The sequence below is a fragment of the Saimiri boliviensis genome, chromosome 9 (genome assembly GCF_048565385.1).
Source record: "Saimiri boliviensis isolate mSaiBol1 chromosome 9, mSaiBol1.pri, whole genome shotgun sequence".
In the NCBI taxonomy this organism is placed as follows: domain Eukaryota; kingdom Metazoa; phylum Chordata; class Mammalia; order Primates; family Cebidae; genus Saimiri; species Saimiri boliviensis.
This window is the reverse complement of record NC_133457.1, coordinates 49,367,758-49,384,307: the sequence shown is the minus strand read 5'-3', so window position 1 is coordinate 49,384,307 and position 16,550 is coordinate 49,367,758.

Genomic DNA, 16,550 nt, shown 5'->3' with positions numbered 1-16,550 from the left:
AGAAAACATTTGTAATCTATCCATTTTACAAAGGTTCAATATCCATAGTCTACAAGGAGCTTAAATTTACAAGAAAAAAGAATTCCATTAAAAAGTGGACAATGGACATGAAGAAACACCTCTTAAAAGAGGACATACATGTGGCCAACAAACATTTTAAAAAGCTCAAAATTATTGATCATTAGAGAAATGCAAATAAAAACCACAATGAGATACCATCTCATGCAAATTGGAATCGCTATTGAAAAGTCAAAATACAACATATGCTGGTGAGATTGCAGAGAAAAAGGAATGCTTTTGCACTGTTGGTGTGCGTGGAAATTAGTTCACATTGTGGAAGAGTGTGGCAATCTCCCAAGGACCTAGAAGCAGAAATACCTTTGGACCCAGCAATTTTATTACTGAGTATATACTCAAAGGAATATAAATTATTCTGTTATAAAGATACATGCATCCATATATTTTTGCAGTACTATTCACAATAGCAAAGACATGGAATTAACCTAGATGCCCATTAATGACAGCGTGGATATAGAAAATGTGATACACATACACCATGAAATATTACGAGGCCATAAAAAGAATGAGATCGTGTCCTCAGCAGGAACATGGATGGAGTTGGAAGACATTGCCTTCAGCAAACTCAGGAACCGAAAATCAAATATTGCATGTTCTCATTTATAAACGGGAATTGAATGATGAAAGCACATGGACACAAGGGGTAATAATACAAACTAGGGCCTGCCAGGGAGGGGGTGGGGGATGGAGACCCCGAGGAAGAATAGCTAGTGGATGCTGGGCTTAATACCTAGGTCACAGGATGATCTGTGTGGCAAAACACCATAGTACATGTTTACCTATGTAACAAACATGCACATCCTGCAAAGCTATCTCTGAACTTAAAAGTTGAAGGGGAAAAATGGTTTATAAGATATTTATTTGCAAGCATTATAGTATCTTCAAGGCAAAAGACATACAACAGATACACAGAAAAAGAAAAGCAAGAAATTAAAACGGGCTATCAGAGAAAATAACCTTCACTAAAAGGAAGAAACGAAAGAAGGAAGACAAGACCTCAAAACATTTAGAAAACAAATAAAGTGGCAGAAGTTTCTACTGACCAATAATAACATTGAAGGTAAAACTAAACTCTTCAATCCAAAGGCAGAGTGTCTGAATGGATTTTTTTTTTTTAAAGCAAGACCTAACAATCTGTTGCCTATAAGAAACACACTTTATCTATAAAGATACACGTAGACTAAAAATAAAGGAATGAAAAAAGTTATTTCACGCCAATCGAAACTGAAACAGAAGTAGCTATAGTTATATCAGAGAAAATAGATTTCAGGACAAATACTATAAAAATTGACAAAGAAGGTCAGTATATACAATAAAGGGGACAATTCAGCAAGATTTTTTAACAATTGTAACTATATATGCATCCGACACTAAAGTACCCAGATGTACAAAGCAAATGTTACTCAAGCTAAACAAAGAGATAGACCCCAATACAACAGTAGTTGGAGACTTCAACACCCCACTTTCAGCACTGGACAGATCATCAAGACAGAAAATCAACAAAGAAACATCAGACTTAACTTGTACTGCATTACAGACCAAATAGACCTAACAGATATTTATAGAACATTTCATCCGTTATTACAGAATATACATACTTTTCCTCAGCACACGAGTTATTCTCAATGATAGACCATATGTTAAGCCCCAAAACAGGTCTTTAAAAAAATTTTTTTTAAAAAAAAAAGTTATATCAAATAGCTTCTTTGACCACAATGGAATGAAAATAGAAATCAATAACAAGGAATTTTGGAAGCTATATATCACATGGAAATTAAACAATATGCTCCTGGATAGCCAATGGTCAATGAAGAAATTGAACATAAAATTTAATAATTTCCTGAAACAAATGAAAATGGAAGAATAACATACCAAAATCTTTGAGACACAGTGAAAGCAGTACTAAGAAAAGAGTTTATAGCAGTAAGTGCCTTATCAAAAAAAAAAAGCAAACTATACATCATCAAGAACTAAAAAAAGTACACAAACCTAACCTAAAATTAGAAGAATATAAATATCAGAGCAGAAATAAAATTAAAATTTGTTAATACAAAATATCAAAGAAACAAAAAATACATTTTCTAAAAAGATAAAATTGACAAACCTTTATCCAGGCTAATTAAAAAGACTCACTCAAAATCAGAGATGAAAAAGGAGACATTACAACCAGCTCTGCAAAAATTAAAAGGATCATTAGATTACTGTAAGCAACCTCTAATGTTCATAATGCATTACAATTATATTCAATATATTAGAAAACCTAGAATAAATGGATAAATTCCTAGACACATACAATCTACCAAGATTGAACAAGGAAGAAATTCAAAACCTGAACAGATCAATAACAAGTCATGAGATCAAAGGCATAAAAAAATATGTCTCCCAGCAAAGAAAAGCTTAGTAACTGATGGCTTCACTGCTGAATTTTGCTGAAGTTTAAAGAACTAATACCAATGATACTCACATGATTCCAAAAAACAGAAGAGAGTACTTCCAAATTCTTTCTACGAGACCCGTAGTATCCTGATACCAAAACCAAACTAAGACACATCCAAAGGAGAAAACTACAGGCCAATGTCTTTGATGAACATTGATGCAAAAATCTACAACAAAATACCAGCAAATCAAAAGACAACACATTAAAAAATGAATTCAACATGACCAACTAGAATTTATCAAAGGGATGCAAGTATGGTTCAATATAGAAAAGTCAATCAATGTGATACATCACATCAACAGAATGAAGCACAAATATCATGAGCATGTGATAAAATTCAACATCCTCCTCTCATGAAAACCTTTTAAAAAACTGGATATAGAAGGAACATACCTCAACACAATAAAAGCCATATACAACAGACCTATAGCTAGTATCATACTCAATGAGGAAAAACTGAAAGACTTTCTTCTGAGATCACCTCTGTCATTCAACACAGCACTAAAAGTCCTAGCTGGAGCAGTCAGACAAGAGAGAGAAAGAGCATCCAAATTCAAAAGGATGTAGTAAAATTATTCTTGTTTGTAGTTGATATATTAGATAGATAGATAGATAGATAGATAGATAGATAGAGATATATAAAAAATTAAAGACTCTACAAGAAAACTGTTTGAACTTAGAAACAAATTCAGTAAAATTTCTGGATACAAAATCAATATATAAAAATCTGTACCATTTCTATATGCCAACAGTGAACAATCTGAAAAAGAAATCAAGAAAGTAATCACATTTACAGTAGCTATTACAACATTCTTCATGGAAATAGAAAAGGAATCATCCAAAAATTTATATGAAATAACAAAAGTTCCAGAATAGCCAAAACTGTTCTGAGCAAAATGAAGAAAACTAGAAGAATCACATTGCCTGATTTCAAATTATGCTACAGAGCTATAGTAACAAAAACAGCAAGGCTCTGACATAAAACAGACACATAGACCAATGAAACAAAAAATAATCCAAATACAGTGAACTCACTTTCAACAATGACGTGAGGAATGTCACTGGAGAAAAGACCACCTTTTCAATAAATGGTACTAAGAAAACTGGTCATCTCTATGCATAAGAATTAAACTAGAACTCTGTCTCTCACCATATACAAAAATCAAATTAAAATGATTAGAGAATTAAATCTAAGACATCAAACTATGGAACTACTACAAGAAAACATTGGGGAAACTCTCCAGGACATTGGTCTCAGCAAAAATTTCTTAACAAATATCCCATAAGCACAGGAAACCAAAGCAAAAAGAGATGGTATCAAGTTAAAAAACTTCTGCACACCAAAGGAAACAATAAAGAAAGTGAATAGATAACCCACAGAATTAGAGAAAATATTTGCAAACTATCTCATAAGGGATTAATAGCCAGAATATGTAAGAGCTCAAATACCATCTATAGGAAAACATCTAACAATCCAGTTTTAAAATGGGCAATAGGGAATCATGGCAGATAGTAGGTAAAACTAGATTGCAGCTCAACTCAGATGAACAGAGCAGCATGTAGAGTCTCACACTGTGAACTCTTGCTCCAGAACTACTACAGGAATAAATCAGGAAAACCAAGAGAATCCACATATCCACTGAAGCAAGCAGATTGCTCCTGCAGGACCCACGAGATACACCAAATGCTGTGCTGGTATCCATGGCTGAGAGACTCACAGATGGTTCACATCACAGGACTGTGCAGACAACCCCCGTACCAACCCAGAACCTGGAAGAAATGCTGGGTGTCTGATTTAGAAGAGAGTTAACAATCACTACAGCTTGGTTCTCAGGAAGCCATATCCCTAGGAAAAAGGGAAAAATACTACACCCACGGGACAAAAAAATTTGAACAGCCTTGAGCCCCAGAACTTCCCCCTGACAAAGTCCACCCAAATGAGAAGAAACCAGAAAACCAACTCTGATAATATGACAAAACAAAGCTCATTAACACCCCCCCCCAAAATCACACTAGCTAATCAGCATCTGAACCCAAACCAAGAAAAAAAACCCTGATTAACCTGAAAAAGAATTCAGAAGGGCAGTTATTAAACTAATCCAGGAGGCACCAGAGAAAGATGAAGCCTAATTTAAGGAAGTTGAAGAAATGATACCAGAAATGAAGGGAGAAATCTTCAATGAAGTAGCACAAATAAAAAACAATCAAAACTTCAGGAAAAAAATGGATGCACTTTTAGCAATGCAAAATGCTCTGGAAAGTCTCAGCAATAGGATTAAACAAGCAGAAGAATGAACATCAGAGCTCAAAAACAAGGTTTCCAAATTAACCCAATCCAATAAAGACAAAGAAAAAAAAATACCAACAAGCCTCCAAGAAGTCTGAGATTATATTAAACAACCAAACCTAAGAATAATCATTGTTCCTGAGGAAGAAGAGAAATCTAAAAGTTTGAAAATCATATTTGGGGAAATAATCAAGTAAAACTTCCCTGGCCTTGCTAGAGACCTAGACATCCAACTACAAGAAGCTCCAAGAAGGCCGGGCGCGGTGGCTCAAGCCTGTAATCCCAGCACTTTAAGAGGCCGAGGCGGGTGGATCACAAGGTCAAGAGATCGAGCCGGGCGCGGTGGCTCAAGCCTGTAATCCCAGCACTTTGGGAGGCTGAGGCGGGTGGATCACGAGGTCGAGAGATCGAGACCATCCTGGTCAACATGGTGAAACCCCGTCTCTACTAAAGATACAAAAAATTAGCTGGGCATGGTGGCACGTGCCTGTAATCCCAGCTGCTCAGGAGGCTGAGGCAGGAGAATTGCCTGAGCCCAGGAGGCGGAGGTTGCGGTGAGCCGAGATCGAGCCATTGCACTCCAGCCTGGGTAACAAGAGCGAAACTCCGTCTCAAAAAAAAAAAAAAAAAAAAAAAAAAAAGAGATCGAGACCATCCTGGTCAACATGGTGAAACCCCGTCTCTACTAAAAATACTAAAAATTAGCTGGGCATGGTGGCATGTGCCTGTAATCCCAGCTACCCAGGAGGCTGAGGCAGGAGAATTGCCTGAACCCAGGAGGTGGAGGTTGTGGTGAGCCGAGATCGCGCCATTGCACTCCAGCCTGGGCAACAAGAGTGAAACTCCGTCTCCAAAAAAAAAAAAAAAAAAGAAGAAGCTTCAAGAACATCTGGAAAATTCATTGCAAAAAGATCATCATCTGGGTACATTATCATCAGGTAATCTAAAGTTAAGAATCTAAAGTAAATAATCTTAACAGCTGTGAGGCAAAAGCACTGGATAACCTATAAAGGAAAACCTATCAGATTAACAGTAGATTTCTCAGTAGAAACCCTACAAGCCAGAATGATGCGCTGTCATCAGCCTCTCTAAACTAAACAATTATCAGCCAAGAATTTTGTATCCAGTGACACTAAGCTTCATAAATGAAGAAAAGATAGTCTTTTTCTGACAAATGCTGAAAGAATTCACCACTACTAAGCGAGCACCACAAGAACTGCTTAAAGAAGCTCTAAATCTTGAAACACATCAAAACAGAACCCCTTTAAAGCATAAATCTCACAGAACCTATAAAAAATACAATTTAAAAAAAAAAAACAAGGTATACTGGCAACAAATAGCATGATGAATGGAACAGTACCTTACATCTCAATACTAACGTTGTATGTAAATGACCTAAGTGCTCCACTAAAAAGACACCGAATTGCAGAATGGATGAGAACTCACTAAATAAGTAACTGTTGTCTTCAGGAGACTCACCTAACACATAAAGACTCATAACAAACTTAAGGTAAAGGGGTGGAAAAAGATATTCCATGCAAATGGACATCAAAAGTAGCTATTTTTATATCAGGCAAAACAAACTTTAAAGCAACAGCAGGTTAAAAAGACAGAGGGACATTATATAACAGCAAAAGGCTTTGTTCAAAAGGAAACTTTCACAATCCTAAATATATATGCACCTAACACTGGAGCTCCAAAATATTATAAAACAATTACTACTAGACCTAAGAAATAACATAGACAGGAACACAATAATAGTAGGGAACTTCAATACTCTACTGACAGCACTAGACAGGTCATCAAGACACAAAGTCAAAAAAGAAACAATGGAATTAAACTATATTCTAGAACAAACAGACTTAACAGACATTTACGCAACATTCTAACAACCAAAAAATATACTTTCTATTCACCAGTACATGGCACTTTCTCTAAAATAGACCAGATGATAGGCCATAAAATGAGCCTCAATAAATTTAAGAAAACTGAAAATTACATCCAGCACTTTCTCAGACCACAGGGGGAACAAAACTGCAAATCAACTCCAAAAGGAACCTACAAAACCATCAAATACATTTAAATTAAATAACATGCTCCTGAATGATCATTGGTTAACATTTCCATCAAGATGGAAATTTAAAAATTCTTCAAACTGACTGAATGACAATAATGACACAACCTATCAAAACCTCTGGGATATCCCAAAGCAGTGCTAAGAGGAAAGTTCATAGCCCTAAATGCCTACATGAAAAGGTCTGGAAGAGGACAAATAAACAAGCTAAAATCACACCTCAATGAACTAGAGAACCAAGAACAAATCAAACCCAAATCCAGCAGAAGAAAGAAAATAACAGATCAGAGTAGAATTAAATGAAATTGAAACCAAAAATATACAAAAGATAAATAAAACAAAAAGCTAGTGCTTGGAAAAGATAAATAGAATTGATAAACCACTAGCAAGATTAACCAAGAAAAAAGAGAAACTCTAAGTTCAAAACAAAATGAAACAGGAGATATTACAACCGACACTACTGAAGTACAAAAGGTCACCCTAGGCTACTATGAGCACCTTTACACACATAAACTAGAAAACCTAGAGGAGATATATAAATTCCAGGAAAGATACAACCCTACTAGCTTAAATCAGTAAGAATTAGATACTCGGAACAAACCAGTAACAATCAGAGATTTAAATGGTAATTTTAAAATTACCAACAAAAAAGGGCCCAGGACCAGACAGACTCACAGCTGAATTCTATCAGACATTCAAATAAGAATTGGTACCAATCCTATCGATACTATTCCACAGGATAAAGAGGTATTCTTCCTTAAATCATTCTATGAAGCCAGTATTACCCTAATACCAAAACTAGGAAAGGATATAATCAAAAAAGAAAATTACAGGCCAATGTCCCTGATGAGCATAGATGCAAATATCCTTAACAAAATACTAGCTAACCTAATCCAACAACACATCAAAAAGATAATCCACCATGATCAAATGGGTTTTATACCAGGGATGCAGAGATGGTTTGACACATGCAAGTTAATAAATGTGATATACCACATAAGCAAAATTAAAAACAAAAATCACACGATCATCTCAACAAATGCGGAAAAAGCATTCAACAAAATTGACAACCTGTTTATTATTAAAACTCAGCAAAATCGGCATAAAAGGGACATACCTTAATGTAATAAGTGTCATCTATGACAAACTCACAGCCGACATTGTACCAAAAGAGGAAAAATTGAAAGCATTCCCTCTGAGAACTGGAAAAGGACAAGTCTGTCCACTCTCACCACTTCTATTCAACATAGTACTAGAAGTCCTGGCCAGAGCAACCAGAAGAAAGAAATACAGGGCATCAAAATCGGTAAAGAGGAAGTCAAATTGTCACTATTTGCTGATGATATGATTGTATACCTAGAAACCCTAAAGACTCCTCCAAAAAGCTCTTAGAGCTGATAAAAAATAATTCAGCAAAGTTCTGGGATACAAAATTAATGTACACAAATTAGTAGCTCTCTTATAAACAATCAGCAACCAAATGAAAAACCAAATCAAGAATTCCACCCCTTTTATCATAGCTGCAAAAAATTAAATACCTAGGAATATACCTCACGAAGAAGGTGAAAAACCTCTCCAAGGAAAACTACAAAACACTGATGAAAGAAATTGTAGATGACACAAACAAATGCAAACACATCCCATGCTTATGGATGGGTAGAATCAATATTGTGAAAATGACCATACTGCCAAAAGCAATCCACAAATTTAATGCCATTTCCACCAAAATACCACCATCATTCTTCACAGAACTAGAAAAAATAATCCTGAAATTCATACGGAAAAAAGAGCATGCATCACCAAAGCAAGACTAAGTAAAAAGAACACATATGGAGGCATCATATTACCTGACTAAAAATTATACTAAAAGGCCATAATCACCAAAACAGCATGGTACTAGTATAAAAACAGGCACATAGACCAAGGGAACAGAATGGAAAATGCAGAAATAAAAATAAATACATACAGCCAATGGGTCTTTGACAAGGCAAACAAAACAAAGTGGAGAAAGAACACCTTATTCAACAAATGGTGCTGAAATAATTGGCAAGCCACACGCAGGAGAATGAAACTGTATCCTCATCTCTCACCTTATGCAAAAATCAACTCAGGATGGATCACAGACTTAAATCTAAAACATAAAATTTAAAAACTCTAGAAGATAACATCAGAAAAACCCTTCTAGGCATTGGCTTAGGCAGGGATTTCATGACAAAGATCCCAAAAACAAATGCAATAAAAACAAAGATAAATAGCTGGTGACTTAATTAAAGAGGTTTTGCATGACAAAAGGAACAGTCAGCAGAGTAGACAGACAACTCTCAGAAGGGGAGAAAATCTTCACAGTCTATGCATCCAACAAAGGACTAATACACAGAATCTACAATGAACTCAAACAAATGAGCAGGAAAAAAACAAACAGTCTCATCAAAAACTGGGCTAAGGACATGAATAGACAATTCTCAAAAAAACATAGACAACCTTCATACATATGAAAAAATGCCCAATATCATTTATGATCAGAAAAGCAAATCAAAACCTCAATGCAATACCACCTTACTCTAGCAAGAATGGCCATAATAAAAAAACTAAAGATGTTGGCTTGGATGCAGTGAACAGAGAACGCTTCTACAATGCTGGTGGGAATATAAACTACTACAATCACTATGGAAAACAGTGTGGAGATTCCTTAGAGAACTAAAAATAGAACTACCATTTCATCCAGCAATCCCACTACTGGGATTTACCCAGAGGAAAATAAGTTATTATACAAAAACGATACTTGCACATGCATGTTTACAGCAGCACAATTCACGATTCCAAAACTGTGGAACAACCCAAATGCCTATCAATCAACAAGTGGATAAAAGAATTGTGGTAGAGAGATATATATATATATCCATTTATTTATTCATATATATTTATATATATTCATATATATATATATATACTACTCAGTCATAAAAAGGAATTAATGGCATTCATAGCAACCTAGATGAGACTGGACAATATTATTCTAAGTAAAGTGACACAGAAATGGAAAGCCAAACATCACATGTTCTCACTGATAAGTGGGAGCTAAGCCATGAGGATGCAAAGACCTAAGAGTGACACAATGGACTTTGGGGACTCAGGGGAAAAGGGTGTGAAGAGGAGGAGGAATAAAAGATTACAAATTGTGTGCAGTGTATTCTTTACAGGTGATGGGTGCACAAAATCTCACAAATCACCACTAAAAATTATTCATGTAACAAAAAACTACATGTTCCCAAATAACCAATGAAAATTTTTTTTAAACTAAAAGTAAAACAAAATTAACAAAATATAAAAAATAAATAAAATGGGCAAAAGATCTGACTGGACGCAAATGGCAAATAGGTATATGAAAAGGTGCTCAACATCACTGATCAGAGAAAGGCAAATCAAAACTACAGTGATATCATCTCACCTCAGTGAAAAATGCTTTTATCCAAAAGATGGGCAATAGCAAAATGTTTGCAAAGATGTGGAGAAAAGGGAACCCTGCTACATTGTTGACGAAATGTAAATTAGTACAACCACTATAAAGAATAGTTTGGAAATTCCCTAAAAAACTAAAAATAGAGCTACTATATTATCCAGCAATCCCACCGCTAGGTATATAGCCCAGAGAAAGGAAATAAGTATATTTAAGAAATATCTCTCTCATTTTTATTGCAGCACTACTCACAATAGCCAAGATTTAGAAGCAAACTCATTGTCCATCCACAAATGAAGGGATATACAAAATGTAGTACATATACACAATGGAGTACTATTCAGCCATAAAAATGAGATCCTGTCTTTTGCAGCAATATGGATGGTACTGGAAGCCAATATGTTAAGTGAAATTCACCAAGCACAGAAAAACAAACTTCGTATTTTTCTCACTGATTCAAAGGAGCTAAAAGTTAAAAACAACTGACTCATGGAAATAGAGAGTAGAAAGATGGTTACCAGGGTCTGGGAATAGTTGAGTGGGGAGATATGGGGATGATTAATGGACATGAAAATATAGGTAGGTAGAATGAATAAAATCTACTTTTTGATAGCACAATAGGGTGACCACAGTCAATAATAATTTATTGTACATTTAAAAATAACTTTAAAAGTATGATTGGATTGCTTGCTTGTAACACAAAGAAAGGATGTTTGAGGTGATGAATACTCCACTTCCCCGATATGATTATTACACATTGTATGTTTGTATCAAAATATCTCATGTACCCCATAAATATATACATTAATTTTTGTAGTATAAAAGACAAAAAATAAATAAAAATAAATAATGGAAGCCAGAGGGCAATGAAATGACATATGCAGAGTGCTGGAAAGAAAAACAACAACTGTCAACCAAGAATTTCATGTCCATCAGAACTTTCCTTCAAAAATGAGGGAAAAGTTAAGACATTCCAAAATAAGCAAAATTTGAATTTATGGTAAGTAGATCAGCCATACAAAAAATAATAAAGGGAATTCTTCAGGCTTATATAAAAGGATACCAAACAGTAACTTAAATCCAAATATTTAAGGAAAAATTAACACCAATCCTTCACAAACCCTTCAAAAAATTAAAGAAAGAGAAATACCTGGTAACTCTTATGAGGTCAGCATTATCTTGATACCAAACCAAAGACATCATAAAAAAAAACTGCAGACAAATAACCTTTATGAATACAAATATAAAATTTCTCAACAGACTTAGCCCAAAACATTCCTTAAGCTGATAAACAACTTCAGCAAAGTCTCAGGATACAAAGTCAATGTGCAAAAATCAGAAGCATTTTTATACACCAATAGCAGACAAGCAGAGAGCGAAATCATGAGTGAACTCCCATTTACAATTGCTACAACGAAAATAAAATACCCACAAATACAAATTACACAAGACATGAAGGACCTATTCAAGGAGAACTACAAACCACTGCTCAAAGAAATGAGAGAGGACAAAAACAAATAGAAAAAAAAAATTCCATGCTCATGGATAGGAAGAATCAATATCGTAAAAATGGCCATACCACCCAAAATAATTTACAGATTTCATGATATCCCAATCAAGCTACCATTGACTTTCTTCACAGAACTAGAAAAATACTACTTTAAATTTCATATGGATAGCAAAGACAATCCTAAGCAAAAAACAAAAAACAAACAAAACATACACAAAACTGGAAGCATCATGCCACTTGACTTCAAACTATACTACAAGTCTACGGGAAACAAAACATGCTACTGGTACCAAAACAGAACTATAGACCAATGGAACAGAACAGAGTCCTAAGAAATAACACCACATATCTACAACCATTTAATCTTTGACAAACCTAACAAAAACAAGCAGTGGAGAAAGGATTCCCTGTTTAATAAGTATTGGGGAAACTGGCTAGCCACATGCAGAAAGCTGAAACAAGACCCCTTCCTTACACCTTATACAAAAATTAACTCAAGATGGTTTAAAGACTTAAATTTAAGACCTAAAACCATAAAAACCCTAGCAGAAAACCTAGGCAATACCATTCAGGACATAGGCATGAGCAAACACTTCAAGACTAAAACACCAAAAGCAATGGAACAAAAGCCAAAATTGACAAATGGAATCTAATTAGATGTAAGATCTTCTGCACAGCAAAAGAAACTATCATCAGAGTGAAGAGTCAACCTACAGAATGGAAGAAAATTTTTACAATCTATCCATCTGACAAAGAGCTAATATCCAGAATCTACAAAGAACTTAAATTTACAATAAAAAAACCACCCCATCAAAAAGTGGGCAAAGGATATGAGCAGACACTTCTCAAAAGAAGACATTTATGTGGCCAGCAAACACCTGAAAAAAAGCTCATCATCACTGGTCATTAGAGAAATGCAAATCAGAACCACGATGAGATACTATTTCACACCAGTTAGAATGGCAGTCATTAAAAAGTCAGGAAACAACAGGTGCTGGAGAGGATGTAGGTGGGAGTGTAAATTAGTGCAATGATTGTGGAAAACAGTATGGCAATTCCTCAAGGATCTAGAACCAGAAATACCATTTGACCCAGAAATCCCATTACTGGGTATATACCCAAAGGATTATAAATCATTCTACTAGATAAACATATGCACACACATATTTACTGCAGCTCTGTTCACAATAGCAAAGTCTTGAAACCAACCCAAATGCTCATCAATGATAGACTTGGTAAAGAAAATATGGCACATATACACCATGGAATACTACGTGGCCATAAAAAATGAGTTTGTGTCATTTGCAGGGACATGGATAAAGCTGGAAACCATCATTCTCAGCAAACTAACACAGGAACAAAAAAACTAACCACCACATGTTCTCACTCATAAGTGGCAGTTTAACAATGAGAACACATGGACATAGGGAGGGGAACATCATACACCAGGGTCAGTCAAGGGGTAGGGGGCTGGGGAAGGAAGAGCATTAGGAGAAATATCCAATGTAGATAATGGGTTGATGGGTGCAGCAAACTACCATGGCACATGTATACCTCTGTAACAAACCTGCATGTTCTGCACATGTATCCCAGAACATAAACTTAAAAAAAAAAAAGAATGAGTTCATGTCCTTTGCAGGGACATCGATGAAGGTAGAAACCATGATCCTCAGAAAACTAACAAAGGGACAGAAAACCACACATTGCATGTTCTCACTCCTAAGTTGGAGTTGAACAATGAGAACACATGAACACAGGGAGGGGAACATCACCTGAGCCTGTTGGGGATTGGGAGGATGGGGAAGAAGAACATTAGGACAAATATCTAATGTATGTGGGGCTTAAAACCTAGATGATGAGTTAATAGGTACAGCAAACCATCATGGCATATGTATGCCTATGTAACAAGCCTGCACATTCAGCACATGTATCCCAGAACTCAAAGCAAAATTAAAAAGAAAATAATTTTTCTACAAATTAATTTAAATGCCATTTTGTTCCTACCAGAAACTTGATGGGAATCAGAGATTCCTGGATATTTATAAACCATCTATTTACTTTAGAATAATAAACCATATTGTATTAGTCCGTTAAAAAATATCTCAACAATACTAGCAAACCAAATCCAACAAAATACAAAATTACATTATTACCAAATGAGATTTATGTCAGGAACAGAAAACTGACTTAACATATAAAAATCAAATAATGCAATACACCTAAATCTGATAAAGGACATCTGTGAATAACCCACAGCTAATGCCATACTTAATATTGAAAAACTAACTTTTTTCCCCTAAGATTAGGAACAACCCAAGAATGTCCACTCTTGTCACTTCTATCCAACATTGTACTTGAAGATCTAATCAGGGAAACTAGGCAAGGGAAAAAAGGCCATTTAAATTAGAAAGGAAAAACTAAAACTATCTTTATTCATAGATAACAAAGTTTCATATATGTGTATGTATATATTCTTTAAAATAAAAATAGAGCTAATAGTGATTTCAGCAAGGTTGCAAGATATACATAGAAAAAAGTCAATAGAAATGTCCATATTAAAAATCAATTGCATTTCTACACACTAACAGTGAACAATCCAAATATAAAGAAAATCAATTTTATTTACTGTAGCATCAAAAGAATAAAATACTTAGGAACAAATTTAACCATATACATGCAAGATCTGTACACTGAAAACTACAAAATATTGTTAAAAGAAATTAAAGACAACCTGAATAAATAGAAAAATATTCTATGTTCTTGGATCAGAAAACTTAATATGGCAATTCTCCCCAAATTTATCCACAAACTTAATGCAATACCTACCAAAATTCTAGTGGACTTTTGCACAAAAAACAGTAGTGCTGATCCTAAAATTTATATGAAAACTCAATTTTAAAAGAGAAACAAAAGTCAAGGACTTTCCAATTTCAAAACATACTACACAGCTGCAGTAAATTAAGGCGGTGTGGCTAGCATAAGGATAGACATATAGATCAAAGGAATAGAATTGAGAATCTATTAATAATTCATGTATCTATTGTAGATTGATTTTCATCAAGGGTTTCAAGACTATTCAATGGGAAACAATAGTTTTTCCACAAATGTTACTAGAGCAATTAGATAGTCACATGCAAAAGAGTTAAATTGGACCCCTACCTCCTACCAAATAAAAAAATTAATAAATCAAAATAAATCAAATACCTCAGTTTAAGAGCTCAAACTATAAAGCTATTAAAGGATTACATAGTTGTGAATCTTCATGCCCTTGGATTAGGCAGTGGTTTCTCAAATGATACCAAATGGGAAAGCTACAAAATATATAGAGAGAAACTTAACTTCATCAAAATTAAAACCTTTTGTGCTTCAAAGGACACCATTTAAAAATGTAAAGACATCTCATAGAATGGAGAAAATAGATGCAAATCACATATCTGGTTAGGGTCTAATATTTAGCTAATACAAAGAGCTCTGAAAACTCAACAATAAAAAGACAAATAACTTCATTTAAAAATGGGCAAAAGATTTAAATAGACATTTCTCTAAAGAAGACATACAAACAGCCTACAAGGACATGAAAAGCTTCTCAGTATCACTAGCCATCAGGAAAATCTGAATATAAATCACAATGAGATCCCACTTCATACCTACTATAATGGCTATAACCAGAAGAAAAAAAAAAGACAGAAGTTTGGGAAAAGATGTGGAGAAAAAGTAATCCTCACACATCGCTGGTGGGAATGTAAAATTCTGCAGACACTTTGAAAAACACTTTGGCATTTCCTCAAAAATTAAACATAGGGTTACCACATGATCCAATAATTCCACATCTAGGTACCTACCCCAAAAAAAATGGAAACATAGGTTTCTACAAAAACCTGTACACAAATACTCACAGAAACATTTAAACATTTAACAGCTACAAGGTGAAACGATCTAAATGTCCATTAACTGATCATTTATAAAATGTAGCATATTCATGTGAAAGTATTCAGCCATAAAAATACTGATACATGCTAGAACATGGATAAACCTTGAAAACATTATCCTAAATTAAAGCCAGACACAAAAGCCATGTATTACATGATAGTATGTATATGAAATCTCTGGAACAGACAAATCTGTAAGTACAGAAAAGTAGAGTATTTGCTAAGGGCTGAGGGAGGAAAGGAACAAAGAGAGACTGCTTATGAGTGTTTTTGGGGGGTGAAGAAAATATTTTGGAACTAGATAATTGTGATAGTTGCACAATTTTATGAATATACTAAAAACCATTTACTTTAAAATGGTGAATTTAATGGTAAGTGAATCACATATTAGTAAGTTTTTAACAAGACCTTACAGAAACCAATAGTAAAAACGTACCATAAATCTGGAAGTGAAACTCCAAACTGTGTGCCTGGAGGATGGGGAGAGATATTAATAAAACAGTTTTGGCAAACATGGGGGGAAGAGGTGTTTCACTTTTTTGAATGTCGTATATTCCTTGCTGGTATTAACTGGCACATTTATTTGAGTAAGAAATTTGGCAGTTTGTATCAAAAAAAGATAAAGCACAGATCCTATGATCCAGGATTTTCACTGTTAGAACTCTAATATCAATGTGTGGCTGGCATAGTTGGCACTCAGTGATGTTCTTTCCTATTATAGAGGTGATAACCATAAGGAGAGATAATAAATTATGCAGTTAATTCCTGCAGCCAAATT